Raw genomic sequence first — 18506 nt, forward strand, 5'->3', positions numbered from 1 at the left:
GAAGGCCACACTCAACTGAGCCCCATCTTGGGTCCATGCGAAGGCCACACTCAAGGTCAATTTCCATAGCCGTGTGATTAGTGTCCATGGACAGTGTCAACTTCTTTGTACCATTTACTGAACTAGCATTTGTGTTTTGCTATATCCTACTCCTTTCATCCACTAATTTCACCTTAAGGGAAAAGAGGATGGGGCAGGCCATGCAGCCTCCCATTCCTTCATATATACTCTAGAAGTAAAGGAGTGTGTATTTGGCTGTTGGGATAGAGGGTTTTTGTAATCACCTGTGGAACTCCTAGGAAGGGGTGCACTGTCATTGAGAGGATATTGCAGGCAGAAGAGAAACAGAGGGTTTCTGCCTATGGAGCTTCTACAGGGGGCCAGACTGGTCCACAGAACACTTTAAGGCAGATTCCAAGGAGTGACAGGTCATAGGAAGTCCTAAAGTTTAGATGAGCCTTAGAAAAGGCCTCTCAAGATGGAGGTAACTGTGTCGTATCTATGGACTCTGAACCACACAGACCCCAGCCCTGTGCTGGTCCAGGACCCATATATCCAGCCCAGCCTGGCTGCGCCCTACCACTGATGCTGCAGTGTGGAGTCCGTTCCTGTCCAGGGTCTGTTTGGAAGGATGCAAAGACACAGGGCATATCTGGAACACAGGGAAGAATTCGCTTTGATTTGAGAAAGCACAGGATGGCAGCACAAACTGAGACCAAACTGTGAAGGGTCTTAAACGTCCAGCTTACAGTTCTCAGAATTTTCTGAGCAGATAAGACACTGACACCCTTTAATATAGAGGGAATGCTTTAGAGCCTCATTTCCTTGTGTCTCTCGTTCCTAGCACAGTCTAGTATATGATAAGCACTGGTTTTTACTGACTAAGTAAGTGATTAGAATTACTGTACTGGGCTTCCCTGGTGGTCCAGAGGTTAAGATCCCACATGCCACAGGGCAACTAAGCCTGTACACCACAACTATTAAAGCTCGCCTGCTCTAGAGCCCATGCTTCGCAACAAGAGATGCCAACGCAACAAGAAGCCCTTGCACTGCACCTAGAGATTAGCCCCCACTGTCTGCAACTAAAGAAAGCCCATGCACAGCAACGAAGACACAGCACAGCCAAAAATAAATATTTTAAAAAGAATTACTGTATTTATAAAGTTAGGATGTTAAGCAGTGCTGAGGAAGGCAGAGTAATGAGAATAAATGAAATGCTCTTCTTCTATTCACCTGGAAGCTTCATTTCATAGAATCTCTCTGTACCGAGTGTTCACGATACATTAGGCACGTATGCATTATCTAATCCTCAAAATGACCCTTTGAGATGGATACTATTAGTGTTCCCATATCACGGAAGAGGTTGTGGATAAGTGGAGAATCCTGGATGGACAGTTCCAAGTGACTCCAGAGCCCACATGCTCTGCCCACAGCATAAGGACCCAATTTTCTACCCCTCCCCATATGTGTGTCCTGAAAATATGACATGGTCACTCCTCCTATGAAGAGGTAAATCTATTTCCCCATCCTTTGAATTTACTTTGGCCAACAAAATGCATCAAAAATGATATTGTACAACTTTGTGCTGAACTCAAAAGGTCTTTCTCACTTCCACTCTCTGAGAACCTTTCCCAGCCACCATGTAAAAAGGCCAGGCTAGTCCAGGGAATACAGAGAGATCTTTGTGACCCCAGCCAAGTAAATGACACTGGAGTGAGCCAGCCCCCAGCAAGCCTGCAACCTCAACCCTAACACATCAGTGAGCCTAGCTGAGATCAGCCAAGTGTGGCACAAGTGAGCAGAACTGCCCAGCTGACATACAGATTCACAGACAATAATAAACGGCTGTTGTTGTAAGGCATTAAATGTGGGGGAGTTTTGTTACTCAGCAAAACCTAACCATTACACACACGCTTCTGCTAGAGAAAGAACTGAATCCATCCTGCAAGAACGAGGTTCTCAGCAGTCACCATTTCTGCTGGCCCTACTGGTCTCAACTCACCTTTGCCTGCTCATCATAATGGCTTTCATTCCACTTCTTGGTTATAATTGTTTACAAATTCTACCCAAAAGTCTGCATAAGAAGTAACAAAGGGAAGGCACCACTCACTGGGCTTAAGAGGTCACTGGTGCAGCCTTCTCCACAAACCCAGGGATCCCATAAAACATACCCACCAAAAGGTGCCCTAACCCTCAGTTCTAGTGGAAGGATTCCTGGTACGAAGGACCCTCAGAAATTTTTGAGCTTCCCTCCCTTCAATGGTTTCTTCCTCAGCCCCTGTTTTGAGATGGCTTTGGCCATGAAAAAATAAAGTATCATAGGCAGAGGGGACTTCACACCATTGGGATCTAAGATCAGGCTCACTGCTTATAGATTGTGGCGAGGGGCAGGGCGGTGTGAAAAACCCCACCCAGTAGAAGCAGATGTCAGGGCTGGTACTCCCCCTCGCCAACCAGCATCTCTGAGCTCATTCTCTGCCCACCTTGTCCAGCTTTCCCACTAGACTTTAATTAATCACTATCGTATCCCCAGCAACTAAAAGAGTATCTTGTACATGGTAGGTGACAAAAAAAATGTTGAATGAAACAAAACACTCCCTTCCTACAGAATCTTCCACAGCTCCCACTGCCAGCAAAGGAAGATCAGAATTCTCTAGCACCACATCCCGAGAACACAGGGAGACTTCAGCCCCACTTTCCACACTTCACCTCCTACTTCACAGAGGCAGTGTACCATTTCACTCCTGTGCCTTGCTGCCTGCTATTTCTTCAGCCTAGAATTTCCTTTCCTCCCTCTGAGCTCTTTTTCATCTCTACAAAGCGGGCCCATGATGGTTGCTTATTAAATACCTGTTGACTAACCAAGCTAATTAAGGAAGGAATGAAGAAAGAAACCATCTGCAACCAGGAAATGGTGCCTCAACTTTCCTGCCACAATGGCACAAGTGGATGAAGCTGTGGACTGCCTCTTGGGTCCAATGCACCCCACAGGGCATGAATACTGACTGGGGGCCAGACGGTCTTCCAGCACCATACATGGGGACCCAGGAAACCGCCCCCATAGCTTTCTCCCATGCACACACAGCCATCAGGCTGACAACCCAAACACCAGGCCAGGAAAGGCATGCATTGGAGATGCAGACTTAACAAGTTTGTTCAAACAGAGGAAAAAGCCAAGTGAGGCCAAGGGAATCTGAGTCAAAGTTTGCTCCTACCAGCATTCCCAGTGCCACCTCCAATGACTAAAATAAAGAGATTAAGTAGCTGAATTTGTTTTGCAGTGTTTATGCTGTTCTGCCATTCTCTGAAGTATACATTCTGGACAAGGAGAAACATTTTCCCAACTTAGAAACTTGCTTTCAATTTTGGTTGTTTTTTCTATGCAGTTTTTGGACTCCAATCTGCTCCCACGCCACCAGAATTCCCTGACATCTGCACTTCTTGAGTCTACGATGTTTTCTGTGCTGTCTCCCTTAGTCTGGCACGTGGGCTGCTAGGTACATCGTCTGGCCTGGTGATGGGACTGGCACAGGATGGCTGCTGACTTGCTCTGGGGCAGACGGGCCTGTCCTCTTGCACAGCCTGGGGCCCTCTGGGGGCTAGTGTCCCTCCATCAGCCCAAACTTCACCCCAAACTCAGGCCCCAGAAGCTCCCATCTCCTACCAGCCTCCCAGACATGTCTGGAAACTGTTTGCCTTCTTCTTCCAACTTGGCTTTCTCTTACACATGATACTGCTGCTGCTCTTCCTGATGGCAAACATCTTCCAAATTTGACATAAAGCAAGGATATTATTGGTGGCCTTTCATGTCATAGTAGAACCCTGGAAAGACAGCCTAGGATCATGTGACTCTCTAGGAAAAGATATCTTTTGTTACTATTTATTCTTGAACAGGGCCCAAACTATTCAAAGTTAAATGCTAATTTGTGGAACACTGACAATCCCAGAATGGTCTGTCTGGTGGAAAGATAAACCCAAAAGTTTCTGTTTTATTGCCTTGCATGACATTAACCAGTTCTAACTCTGCAAACTCATTCCAGCATGCTTTCTCCCCCTGACTATATAGACCTTGGTCCCACCTGCTCTGTGTATGTTCCCAAGGTTCCCCCACTTCCTAAAACCTTCATAACCTTCAGGACACAGCCTGCACCTCACCTCTTATTGAGGAAGCTGCTCGAATGCCTGTAGGCCCCAGTGTGTTCTCCCGTGTGGACACCCAGCTGGAACCCCACACTCAGTCATACAGTGCTTCAGGTCATTCCTCAACTGGTTCACCCCGCTTGCATCTCAGTCACCACCTAGCCTGCTCTTTTGTTTTCCTATAGTACCCCACATTCAGCAGATGTTCAATAAAAACCATGATCGGTCATTTGTATTCAATGGAAGGATGACACATGATCAGATGACAACTGAAACAGCCATGTTTGCAGGGAGAGGACAACCTTGGCATTGAGGAGACAGCAAGGCCTCAGGCAAACTAGGGCTTGAGTCCTGAACCTGGGATTAACTTACCAGACTCACTGTCGGGCTCGGTTTCCTCATCTGTAAAACAGACATAATAATGTCCCTAACTTTCAGGATTGAGTATTTTGTTGTTTTTTTTCTGTTGTAGGATTAAAGGCAATTTATGCAAACTGCCTAGCATGGCACCTGTGAGCTGTTTTGATTTCCTGTCCATTTCCCCAGCAGCTGTGCTGCCTCATACAGAATCCAGAAACAGTACTAGAGAGGGCTATCACTCCTGCACAGCTGCCAAGGGGTTAAAAGGAAGCAGATCCTTCTAGAGAAGGGATGGAGAGAGTCTTGAGGGAGAAGACTGGGGAAAACTAGGAATCACCCCACCCTCTGGTCTATACCTACTCTTCAACTAAATTTAATTTAAAAAAAAAATTTACACACACTTGATGGGCCTTGTTATGTGCCAGGCAATATCCTAAGCACTCTGTAAATACTCACTCATTTAGTCCTTCAACTGTGATAACCATTTTACATGTGGGAAAACTGAGGCCCTGAGCAGTTAAGTGGCTCAGCCAAGGTAGTAAGTGGTAGAATTTAGATCCCAACCTGGGCTGTCTGGCTCCCGAATCTGTGCCCTTAATTTCAGCAATGCAGGCTCAAATACTTCATTTCATCCTTTATGTAGAAGTAAAGAAAAACAAAACAAATTTCCCCAAGAGTGGTCTCCCTGGTCTAAAACATGCTAAGTACCCCTTGCTGTTGAATCTCCCCCTGAGGCTTCAATCGAGTTTACAGAGAGCAGTGGGAGATGTCAGCCAAGACCTTAGGCCATGGACTGTCTCCATCTGCCCAGGCTTCCCCACAGACAAGGGTGTGAACCCCTCCCCCAGGTGCCCTCTTGCATGGTGCCCCTTCTGGCTCCTGGCATAAAGGCATAAGAGAAGGCTGCCAAGTTTGACCTTGGAGACTGGAATGGGGCTCACCCTCACCTGCAGAGCTTCCCCAAACCCCTGCTCTAGGAACTCCTTACTGACTCAGAGCCCAGTTAGCCCAGGTTTCCCTGCAGCCTTAGTCCCACCTGTGGCACAGCCTGGACCAGCCCAGTGGCAAAGCAGCCTGTGGCTGCAGCCCAGGACTTGGCCTTCAGCTGGCTCTCCTTTTTCTTCTGATGAGAGAAGGGGGTAGCCTGCTTGTCTTGGATCAGACACCCAAGTAATGCCTGCTCCCAGCTCTTTGTGGCATCACCCGCTCCCAAAGCGATGAACCTAGGGCCAAGGAGAGGAGAGGAAGCTGTACTGGCCCAGAGAAAGTGGGAACCCCTACTCACCTGAGTCAGGCAGTTGCCTCCTTGCTACCCCCAGGCTCACAGGGACAGTAACCAGACACTCAGTGGAGTGCGATGCCTGGGGAGGCATCCTCTCCTGGGTTACTGAGGATGCTTTATTTTCCCCCATTATGATTAGCTTTGTACTTGCAAACTGGTCAGTCTTATCCTATCAGGTACTGTGGTTTCAGGATGTGAGGGGAAAACCACTACCAGTTTTTCTCAAGTGCATCTCCATGGTGTGGCCAGAAGGGACCCATGTTCCTTCACTACTGTTTCTCCTCATCCCCACATTCACCAAGCAGCCCCGCAGCACCCACCCCTGCTGGGCATGTGACAGATGGGAGCCCTCCGTCTTGACATCCGCCCCTCTTCCCGCAGACTTCATCTTTCTGGGTGGCACCACTATCCACCCTGTTCTCCAAACTGGAAACCCTGGGGGTGAGGACCTCAGACTGCCAGCTCCCCTTCACAGCTGCACGGACACTCATTCACCCACTGACATCACCTCCTCACCACCTCCCCACGACACCCCCCCTTCTCTCCATCTTCTCCCACCAATGTTACATGGAGGTATCACAGGGGTGCCTCCAAACCTGGGGCCACCGCTGTGGCCATCTGACTAGCTCTCACCAACAGCAGGTGATGGAAGGGACGTGGGTCATCTCTGGGCTGGGATGTTAGGAAGAGGCTGTGCCTTCCCCCACTGCTCTTCCTTCTCCTGCCCCCAGAACACAAAAGAGTCTGTGGCCCTAGAGGAGGGCAGAGCCAGCGACGGGAGGAACTGGGATCTTAGGACCACCATGTGGCCAAGGCTACAACCACTGAAGAAGAAACTTATGTGACTGATATATGCTCAATGAACACACTTCTAGTGGATTAAGGCAGTGAAAATTGAGGGTTTACTAGTAACAGCAGTTAGCATTGTGTTAACAAAGGCAAGACTAATCTAGACAGCATATTAAAAAGCAGAGACATTACTTTGCCCACAAAGGTCTGTCTAGTCAAGGCTATGGTTTTTCCAGTGGTCATGTATGGATGTGAGAGTTGGACTATAAAGAAAGCTGAGTGCCAAAGAATTGATGCTTTTGAACTGTGGTGTTGGAGAAGACTCTTGAGAGTCCCTTGGACTGCAAGGAGATCCAACCAGTCAATCCTAAAGATCAGTCCTGAGTGTTCATTGGAAGGACTGATGTTGAAGCTGAAACTCCAATACTCTGGCCACCTGATGCAAAGAACTGACTCATTGGAAAAGACCCTGATGCTGGGAAAGATTGAAGGCAGGAGGAGAAGGGGACGACAGAGGATGATATGGTTGGATGGCATCACTGACTCAATGGACATGGGTTTAGGTAAACTCCAGGAGTTGGTGATGGACAGGGAGGCCTGGTGTGCTGCGGTCCATGGGGTCAAAAAGAGTCAGACACAACTAAGTGACTGAACTGAATTGAACTGAACAAAGGCATACACAGGGTGATCTGGATCCTAAGGGGGGCTAACAAGCATATTTAAGCAGAGAAATAGTGTGAAGACAGATGTTTCAGGCTACAGAGGGAGGAGAGAGAAGGGTTGGAGAGAATGGGTTTGCTACCATCTCCCAAGATGGGGGGTGTAGGAGGGAGTCACGACCCGCACCCCTTTCTTTTCCCCTCCCACCACCACCCACCCTGCTGGAGCCTCTCCATGACAAAGATGACTAAATTCAGGGTCCCAAAACTAACTCACTCTAACTCTTCATTGCCCTTTAAAATCTAGAGGTAGGTTAAACTTTTAGCTGCTCCTAACCCAGGCAGAACAAAACCTTTCCCCTGTCCCTGTCAAAGTCACTCCATGTAGACCCAGACCAGGTTTAGGAGAAATCAAGGGCTCTTGGGCTGGAATTCAGGGCTGGAAGTGCAGCCCTCAGCCAGGGCAGGCCCTCGAGGCCAGTACTGCTGAGATGGACAGAGTGTAGAGACAGATTCCAAAGGTTCAGCAGGGAAGAACATGCCAGAAGAAGGTCACAAATCCCACTCGGGCTCAGGAAAGGACGCCCAAGCTTTTTGTTAAGTTCCAGGGACAGCCCGATGGACAGGCCAGGGCTTTGTACGTGAGGAGGGTCTACAGCTGAGGAGGGGGAGGCACGCTTTGAAAAGAGCTATAAATTCAGTCCCCAAAGAAATCGTCCGCCTGACTCTGTTCTAACAGCTGCCAAGTCTCCCCCGTCAACCCCTTCTTCTCCTCAGCTCTCCACCCCAGCAGCTCAAGGAGGTGCTCACTCCTCACAGGAGTGGCTAAGGGCAGGGTGCACTGGGGCCCCCAGATGCCGATGGGATCCACTCCATCCCAGGTTACATAACCTCTCGGCAGCCGCCAAGGTCTGAACTGAAATCTGAAAATGGAAAAGGCTCCAGCAAATAAATTCCAGGGGCATTAGGCAAATGGCCCTTTTAAATCAACAATAACTTTCATTTTTCACACAGACATGATGAAAGGGAGGTAGGGGAGAAAATGAAGAATGGATCCTTCCCTGATCACAGAGTCAATCCTCGGCAGAACCCAGGGTCCTGAAGTGGGGGGTGGGAGGGGCCGCCAGACTCCCCACAGGCAGGGCCTCCCCTCTGCAGGGCAGGGTGGGGCAGAACAGAACGGGAGGATGGGCAGAAGGGTGAGGACTTCCTCAGTCTGAGCCATGCTGATAACCCAGGGCTGCACAAAGGGAGCGAGTGTTTTCACTGGTGAACTCTTCCAGAAACTCCGCATTTACTAGGACCAGGGGTGGGAGGGGGCGAGGGGGCGAGCCTTTCATGAGGGGGCCCAGACTCACCGAGGAGGCCCTCTAACCCTGGGAGCAGTGGGTTAGGCAGGCCCTGCTTCTCCCCCTTCCCCAGCCCCGGAGGGCCCACGGCAGAGTTGCAAAGGGGCATATGCCCACCTCAGCACAGGACTCCTGAGAGCCTCTGGCCCTGAGGAAGGCTGCCCAGCTGACACCAAGGGCAGGTCAGGTATCTCCTGGAGGGTGTCCAGGGTCACAAGCAGAACCAGCGCTGGTGTGGCCACAGCTCAATGTTTGGGCTTGACTGCAGCATCCACAGGAACAGTGTAGCTCCAGACCAAGCCCTGTAACCCCACAGGAGCCAGGACTGGGAACTAGTTAAGAGAACAAAACCCAGCCCTGCTTCCTGTTGGCTCCAACACACCCCCTCACTCCGTGGCCTCCACCCTGCCCTCCGCCCAGCCCTCCTTCCCGTCTTCCTGTCCCCTGGCCCCACTCACCAGAACAAAGCCAGCCAGGAGACCAGGGCCCCACGGTGGCCTGGCACAGGCCCTGAGATCCACAGGGAACTGGCTTAAGAAGAAAAGAGCACCCACAACCTTCTCCATGCAGAATTCCCACCAGCAATGTCACTCCTTTTTAAAAAGGGGGATTCAGAATATAGTGCATTTGATCATGGGCTAGAGGCAGGACTTTGGGAACCTGAGAGAATGAGACAGGGCCTGGTGGCTTGCTGGGGGGGGGGGGGGGGGTCACGTGACTGGATGGGAGCAGTGAGCCTGGAACAGGAAGTGGGGGAGGTCTGGGGGCCCAGATTGATAACACAGAGGCCCCCTGCGAGCCCACGCTATGCACCAAGCCCTAAGAAGAAGGCAGCGAGGGTCATGTCACACCACCCCAATACCTCACAACTGCCCCGTCTCATTCAGGATAAAAGTCAAGTTCTGTCAGCGGTCTGTCTGTCTCTAAGGCCCCATGTGATCTGGCCCATCACTTCTCTGACTTCATCTATGATCTACACACACACCCTCTTGGACACTCCTGGAGAAACAGGCACTTCTGCCACTGGGCCTTCGCACTGGCTGTTCCCTCGGCTTGGAATGCTTTTCTCTCACATCTCTCCCTCCTTCACCTTCTTAAATTGTTGTCCTCATGAGGCATAACCTGTCCATCTTATTTAAAATTATAGCCCACCGTGGCAAGAACAAATCCCTTTCCCTTATAGATTTTTCTCTCATAGCACTTATCAGTTTCCAGGGATTATCTGTCCTGTGAACATTCCTCTCTCTGTATCACTGATAAAAGGAAGATAGCCCAAGAAGTGACAGATGAGGGGCACGCTCTGACCCTGCCACTGAATGCTCACTGTATGCTCCAACATGGGTCTGTGTCCAGGCAGGCAGAAAAGTCTGTTTAATGTTTTAAAAACAAGGAAATGCTTCTCTGGCCCTGATGTCACAAGGCTGCCCAAGGCTTGCTCCACGTGACTGACCGGGCTATCAGGGGAAAGGTGCATTAGCTTCCACTCTCTCATAGAGGATACACTTCATACCTTGCAAGGATGCTTTGAACATTGGAAACTTTCTGATAATAAATAAGCTCTCAATAAATGATGGTTAGTACTATGTTTTATCATTGTAATCCTAGCATGTAAACACAATGCCAGGCATTTTGTAGGAATTAGTAAGTGCTCATATGCATGGACAGGTAGATGGACGGACAGATGGACAGTCAGCGGATGGGTAGGTAGATTCTTGGTTGGAATCTCTAAAGGATATTATAAACTATCCAGCACACAACACTCCCCATCGAATAATGGTTCACCCAACATTGCCCTTAAACTGAACCTCAAATACCAGGGCATAAAACTCCATTTGTCTTCAGAAAGAAAAACAATAGCAGAAAGCTTGGAATTCATCACTGGATTTAGGACTTGAGTTTAAATGTATTCTCCCAAAGCATGTGCTGTAAGATCATGTGCAGTCACAAGCTCAGCTCTAAAAGGTGCATATTTCAGGGTTCATGGCACATGGGTCTCATTACCCACCATGGCCTCACCTCTGCCCTTGGACATGGAGAACTTTTTTAATACCACTATTGTTGTTTCAATGAATTGAAGCTCAAATCACAGTCAATACTATTTTAATGCAGAATGAGAAAATAGATACCACTCTATTTTCCCTGATAGACAATGAAATATATGCTAAATCAGGGTTGCTGATAAATCAGCTTAAATCCAAGGTTTCACAGTGGCCGAGAAAAATGCGCTAACACTAAAACACACGGGCAGCACAGCTCCCCAGCCCTCTGAGCCCCTGGGCTTGCATTTTCATTCACTGGTGTCAGAGATGTTGCAAAAGGCAGAAGTAAGGGTGTGGGCTGGGTACGGAGAGAATCCAGCTTAGCCTGCAAGACATTTTGTTCTTGAGCGTGTCACAGAAACAATAACCAAAGGAGTGATAAATTAACAGGCAGTCCAGGATCTCTGATTAAAAATGAATAACACAATGGCCCCCCAAAATGTGTTAATTAATAACGTTTGAAAATCCCCCTCCCCAAACTCAGCACACAATCACAATGTATTTGATACCAAAAGCTACAAAGTCATCTAGTATCAGAAAGATTCTGTTTTCCAGGCATGGCTTCCTGCAGCACTGCCACAGAAACTTGAAACAGCATTTTGAAAGGGAGACTTCCTAACCAGCAAGGAAGAATCAGCCCACATGTCCTTTTTAGGAGGGAACATCTGTGCTCCCCTCTCCCCCACCCCACTCCAAAAGCAGTCAGTTGCCTAGAGATGTCTGTCTGTAAGGAAGCCCGCCGCAGAGCTTCCTAGAAACTCTTATTGCACAATCCAGGGATGGGGTGAGGTTGAAAGAATCTTACCCTGACGTCATGCAGTGGTTCTCAAAGCATGGACTAAAGGCTGCTTGCTTGTAGCCTTCATGTGTATAACATGACAATTGCTGTATCTCTGCTTCTGGTATCAATTAGGATATTTAACAAAAACCTGCTGGTGCCATTTTTTCCCTTTAATTCTGATCAAATAATCTCAGCATAGGCTATTGCCTATGCTGAGACAAGAACAAGTCCTGAAGTGGCCAATGTGGATAATGAGGCAAAATCTGTAACATCTTGGCAGACTGTACAGTGCTTTCTAAATGTCACATATTCTGAGACTTCCCTGGTGGGCCAGTGGCTAAGGCCCTGCACTCCCAGTGCAAGGGGGACAGGTTCAATCCCTGGTCATAGAACTAGTTCCCACATGCAGAAATGAAGATTGATGATCTGGTGTGCCCCAACTAAGATCTGGTGTAGCCTGAATGAATAATTTAAGAAAAAAATAGGGGCTTCCCTAGTGGTCCAGTGGTTAAGAATCCACCTGCCAATGCAGGAAACATGGGTTCAACCCCTGGTCCAGGAAGATCCCATAAGCTGCAGGGCAACTAAGCCTGTGTGCCAGAGCTACTGAGCCTGTGCTTCTAGAGCCCATGCTCCACAACTAGATAGGCCTCTGCTCGCCGCCAACTAGAGGAAGCCCACACCCAGCAATGAAGACCCAGCACAGACAGATATAAATAAACACATCTTTAAAAAAATAAATGTGTCACATATTTTTGTATACTATCCTTACCATTATTATCATTATTAGATTTCTTCTTAGTCAACAGACCAAAATGTGTGGGAACCATCAGCCAAGTGTAGTGGGTGGGAATAAAATGACTTGCCCAGGATTGCAGCTTGAAAACAGATTTCTAGGCCCCATTCCAGGTCCACTGAACCTGAATCACTGGGCATCTGAATTTTTAACAAAACATTATCTTGATTAGGGAAGTTTAGGAAATACTTTCATGATTCTCCAACTCATTTGGGAAACTGAAATACAGAACCCTTTTTTTTTCCTGCTTAAAGAAACCAAATGCATTGCTCTGTTGAGTGAGGCATAGTGGTGCTCATCAACCCTTTTCAAACTAATGAAGGCAATCATTCCTGGTGGGATTTACATTTAGTTTCCTTGTGTTGAGACTTTTTTTAGCCACAAACACTCACTACGTTCCCTTCTAGGAACGTGATGGGCATAAATCATATCTGGGAAAGAAATCCCCCATGGAGAAAATGTTGCTCTTGAAAGAATCCCTAATTATTCCAAAGGGCATGCCAAAAAAACTCAGAGAAAAAATAAAACCTTCTCTACAAGGATTCTCTCTGACGAAAGGATGCTGCAGGTTCTTGCGAGAAGCAATGAACCTTTGCTGGACAAGTAATGGGGAGAGAAGGAGAGCTTCCTGGTCTGAAATCCCCTGGGGTTCTCAGGTAGAAGAAGTGACTAGTGTGAAGGAGAGAGGAAAAACCAGGAACCCTGATACTCAACCATGTACTTAATGAGCACCTAATGTTATCTGCGAGGGTCCTGGCCAGGACTAGACGGCTCTTACAAACAGGGAAAATGAGTTCAGTGAAGGGCCTATTTATAACAGAGAGGGCAGGTTTAAAAGGAGTCACCCCATCCACACACACACCCTCCATTCCGTGGTAAAGTACACGAGGGCTAGTGACTGCAAGGAGTTCTTGCACCCCCAGGTCTGAAGATTACTAGAGCCTCACAGTTATCAGAACTAGCCACCTGGCAGAAGTGAGGGCCTTCTGCAGAGGGTCGTGGTCATACCAACCTGTGGGTGGGCACGATTCCACCCTCTTCTTCCAATGCTCCCTTCAGAGTGAGCCCAACTAAAAGGCAGTGGGAAGGTCAACCTCCAAGGGCACTAAGCAGGAAGAATGATGCAGCGAGAAAGTGGAGGGGAGAAGTGGAGACTATCCAACATACCCATGAAGGGCAGACGTTGTAGCAAGCCAACCCTAATGGTCTTCAGTGGCCATACTGCCTATGGTAGACAGTGTCCCCCATCCCCACCTGGTGCTCACATACTTTTGCTATTGACTCTGAAATTCCTCTCACTAGATACAAACTGTTTCCCTGCTGCCCTGATGTTGGGTTTGGCCAATGAAACAGATAAGAAGTGATAACACCCACACTGAGCTTACCTCTCATGTGTTTCTGCCCAACCTCCTGCACTTCTGCCTTCACCATGAGAAGAGCCTACCCTGGTAGCCCTCTGCTTCTGGAAAAGTGAGAGGCATGGAGAACAGCTTCCTCAGCTAGCCTTCAGAATTTCAGCTTGAAGCAGAACTGTCCAGACATCCCTCAGACCTATGAGACTGATAACTCCTTCTTCCTGTGTGCCTTGAATTGTGAGGTCATTTGTTACACAGTGATAGCTGACTGATAAATCTGTACACCCAGGTGAATGAGCCATTTCAGTTCAGGAATAGAAGCTATCAGGGTAGAGGGAAAGGTTGAGCCCAACTGATAGAGCTAGTTTCAACATGGGTTTAAAGGTCAGCAGTGTCCAGTAGGAAGAAAGACCATGTGATAGTCCAAAGCTTAGATGGGGCTATTCTGACATTGGAGCCTATCTGCAGTGATACTATAAAGCTTCTCTCAGAGGAACATTTTGTTGCTTTTTAAATTTACACCCAGCCTTGCTCCAAAGAGTATTTAAGGATGCTTACAAAAATGCCCACAATAATATAGACAAGTGAGAAATGATGGCCTGTGAAAGCAAATACCCACCATAAATGCATCCTTCTGCTAGAAATGAGCAGCAAAGTTGCCTCTGAGCTTCCCAGTAGTGAAGGAAAAATTAGAAACATGATTTGTAGCATGAATAAGGTACAGATAAGCCAGGAACTCAGATGGAGGACAATTATTTTCTGGAACTGAGATCTAACATACATATCTTCCTGGGGCGGGGCAGGGGGATAAGACCCTGGGTTATGTAGTGAACAACATCTTCATCAGAACCCTCACAGAAAACACAGAATGCCATGATGACAATGACGACAATGACGGCAAGAACAGCTAGTGCTCAGAGCACTCGGCGTGCATGAGCAGATGTTTTCTAGATGCTCCACATACAACTGATTTACCCCCCTCTTATGATCCTCTAAGTGGCTGGTTCTCATCATGATCCATAGGAGAGCTACTTTTAGGGAAACAGGGATCTTTGCCCAGCAGTATAGGGACTCCAGTATCAGGGGCGGAAGTCTAAACCAAGGATGTAGCTTAGAGCACTGCATGGGATTTGTAATGAGAAAGGAGATTTGTAAACAAAATAGCCCACTTTTAAATACCGGCAACTGTCAAAGGCTACACTGTGCAGGGCAAGAAACTGAGCAAAATCTGGCCTCCAGGCCACCAGTATTCAATGTCTGGCTTTGAAATGGATGGATAGCGTAACGTTCAGGACCTCCACCATAGATATAATTAATATATTACAACTGGTAAATGTTGAAAGGCAAGGAGTGTGAAGTCTTACTGATGGACAGATTTGGGGGATGCTGACACTCCGTATATTGTTAAGTATAGAAGCTTGAGAACTGCCTAGGCCAGGGGTGGGGCAGATATCTCTTCTGTGGGTTGTAGAGAAGGATGAAGATACCACCCTTGCCCAGAAATGGGACAAAGAAGGTCCAGAAAGCAGTCTTTCAGCCTTTAAGATAATGGCCATCACACCATTATTTCTTCAACTATGGGTCAATTTCCATACATGGTGGGGTTGTGTGTAACCTAAAGATGAAATAATCAGGCTGTCACCACCTTTCCTCAGACCAGTTGTCACCAAAAGTGGCATCAACCAGCATCATGGCCAATGTATTCAAAACTCTGCCACCCAGGCAGCCCCCACTTACTCTACTGAGAAAACTAGACCCTTCTTCCTTTTCTTAGAGGGAAGACTGGAGTGATGCAGGAGGCAGTAAGAGGGAGAGGAGAAAACAAGAAATACCGTATGTATTCAGCCATCTTCCTCCCTTTAAAAACCAACCCCTATTTGGAAATGTTTGCTGCCTTGTCTTAAACAAGACAAGTGACCTCAAAGCCAAAGAAACAAAATCCCCTGCCTGTCTCGGCGGAACAGGTTTCCTGACAAGTTAAACACAGCGGCACTTCAGCTGCTATTTTTAGACCCTATAAATTCTGTTCTTTTTCTCTCTGAAATATTCTTTACAGATTTGCCAAAGACTTTTAATGGGCTGCAACGCATAACAATCATTTCACAAGTGCGAAGTCCTCGTTACACGTTTGTTTGCTGTTATTGTCGTTATTTTAGGAATATACTCATACTCATAAAACACGTACAAGGTTTCTTCCTCGGAGGGAAGGTTGCCTGACTCTAATTGCCCCCAGAGTCTAGATTATGAACAGGAAGAGGAAATACTACCATCAAATTGATTTCCTTCAAAGAAAAAAGAAGTGAGAAGGAAAGAACCAGGGCAGGAGTCACATGGAAACCTCCCCCCAACCCAGGACAGTGTCTCTTGAAATGATTCAAAACTCAGATTTCCAGGTGCCCTCACCCCCTGAGATCTCCCAGGTAGATGCTCTGGGGTGGGGTCCTGACTCCCCTCTAACAGTCTTGCCACCAGTGTGCCCAGATTTGAGGAATGCTGCTCAGATTCTCAGAGCCCACCAAGCTCCTCTGTCCATGGAATTCTGCAGGCAAGAATACTGGAGAGGGTTGCCATTTCCTTCTCCAGGGGATCTTCCTGACCCAGAGATTGAACCTGGGTCTCCTGTATTGCAGGCAGATTCTTTACCATCTGAGGTATCAGGGAAGCCCCTGAGATTCCCAAGGCCACCCCAAATCCAGCTTTGGGGTAGCTTTCATTTTGTTCTGACTCTGTTCAAGCAGACAGCACCAGTGAGGGGACTGGTGTCATCTAAGATAGTATCATGGTGACTATCCAGTGAGGAGACTCCCACATTCCAGGCCTTGCTTGATTCTGCTCAACTTGCTTCCAGGAGTTGCTGTCTAAATGGGTAGATGGTAAGAGCACACCAGCTTCAAAGAAAGAGCTGAGGAGGACCTTGGCCAGCCCCAAGGTATTCTCTCATCCAACACACATGATCCCCTTCTTTCTTCCAGGTACTCAGAGGATAGCCAGTTAGCACTCTGCAGCTTCTGTCCACGTGTGCAGTCCCCTGCCAAGCTCTGGGATGGGCACCTCTATCCCTCATCCTAGGACTCCTGCTTGATTACGCCCTTTCCTTCCCTCTTCCACATCTAAGACCTCAGCTATTCCTACCGTCATCACTTCTCAAAGGTCCATCCCCCTTCGCCAGCACTCTCCTCCTAGCTGGCCCATCTGCTTCCACTCTCACCTGCCGTCACCTCAGTCCACTCTCTCCAGAGGCCAGAGTGATCTTATGGGAACATTTATCGTGTCACTGCCCTGCCTTCCAGAGCACTGACATCGAATCCGACCTCTCAGCATGGCGTACATAGCCCAACACAATCTGGTCTTCATCTACCTCTCTGGGCTTTTCTTCATAGTTCATTCAATCCTCCCAATGACCCTCTGAAGTCGGAATGAACGCCAGTTTACAGATGAGATTTGGGAGATTCAGGAAGGTGAAGTCACTGGCCCCAAGTCTACAGCCAGTGATGGCAGAACTGGAATTAACACTTGTCTTGTAGACACCAAAGCCGCTCTTTCTACTGGACCCTGAAGTGCAGATTCACCAGGTTCAAAACTGGAACCATGGCAGCAGCCCATGGCTCCTTGTTCACATATTTCCAAAGATCAGACCTGAGTTGATTTTGAGAGAGTAGAATGGCTGCACATAGGAGCACAACTGGAAAAAATGAAGAAAAAAAAAGGGAAGAGAGAGAGAGAAAAGGAAGGGAAGGGAAAACAAGGAAGATGAAACAGCAGATGATATGACCAACATCTGAAACAGAATCACAAAACATAGCTGCAAACCTCCATCTGCTTTTGGCCTGAGTGCTGGTAAGTTTCCAAGGCCAGAGGGTGGGGCCAGTACTGATTTTCCTCCTCTCCCTAGAAGCTCCAGGCCCTGCTGACATCACCTCTCCAGAGACCTAGCAGACAAACTGAATCAGCCAGGCACATGGTGAGGGCTCACCAAAGACACTGTCCAGCTGAGATGTCCGGTTCAGTCAAAGTTTCCTTCCCTCTGAGAGCAAAAGGGAAAGCCCTTCCTTTCAACCTTTCTGATTTTTCCCATCCACTTAATTCTTTTTTTAACATGGTGGAACATAAATTGACGTAACTAGATTTTCAGGATTCCCTGCCCTTTTACAGATATGAAGTACTGACACAAGGTTTCTCTGCCAACTCTGATCTTCTTCTACTTGTGAGTTCAAAAAGCAAAAGAGTCAAAAGGGATATTTTCCATAAAGATTTCTCCCTGACTTTCTACAAATGCAGACTAGTGGTGAAAAGCTTCTCTCCTGTCTCTGTAACATCTGGAATCAGAGAGTATAAACACATGTTTACTAACAGTGCCAATTTTCATGACCTAGATTTTTCCAATTTTATTAATAATTATCAGCACCTCTATCATTATCACATATTAAACTGATAATTATGTAAAAGCCCTCTGCAAAGAGGTTAATTTTTGAAAAATGCTTGATAAGAAATCATTTATAAATGCAGATCCATAGGGAGATGGGAGGTTGGGAAGGGGAGGAACTAAACTTAATTCAACTCAGCAAAGACAGGCTGGGAGCCCACAATGCATGCCCCTGGAATGGTACCTATAAATAGTACAAAAAGGAGGTGGGTAAGTTCAGGGCTCCCAGAGAACTGGGTCTGATAGGAGGGTTAGATACTACATAGGTTGCTAGAAGGCTTGGCAGAGCATGCTGAGGTCCACACACAAGGTACTTTCACATATGCTGGACCACAGCAGAGACTGCCATGTGCCGAGTGACAGGCATCATTTCCCAACCTCCCTTGGAGGAAGAGGTGGTCATGGGATGCAAGCAGAAATCATCATGAGGGTCTCCTGGGAAAGCTCCTCAAAGGGAGACCACTTTGCTGAGACATGCATTCCTTTGTACTTTTTTCTCTTCCACCTGTCTTCCATCTGGAATTCGGATGTGA

The 18506-nt window shown here is 47.6% G+C and overlaps 1 protein-coding gene and 1 long non-coding RNA gene across 2 annotated transcripts in view; one reads left to right on the forward strand and one right to left on the reverse strand.

The window, feature by feature from the left end:
- Positions 1 to 14701, forward strand: part of LOC120867835 — a 16034-nt gene extending 1333 nt beyond the window's left edge. The window contains exons 2-3 of the long non-coding RNA XR_005722034.1: positions 1859 to 1867; positions 14691 to 14701. This is a non-coding gene — a long non-coding RNA (uncharacterized LOC120867835). The remainder of the gene's footprint in view (positions 1 to 1858; positions 1868 to 14690) is intronic.
- The window catches only part of ITGA9 (integrin subunit alpha 9), a 367824-nt gene that overhangs the window by 222193 nt on the left and 127125 nt on the right, over positions 1 to 18506 (reverse strand). The gene's annotated exons all lie outside the window — the stretch shown is intronic.

Source organism: Oryx dammah, unplaced genomic scaffold, assembly GCF_014754425.2.
Source record: "Oryx dammah isolate SB20612 unplaced genomic scaffold, SCBI_Odam_1.1 HiC_scaffold_9, whole genome shotgun sequence".
Lineage (NCBI taxonomy): Eukaryota > Metazoa > Chordata > Mammalia > Artiodactyla > Bovidae > Oryx > Oryx dammah.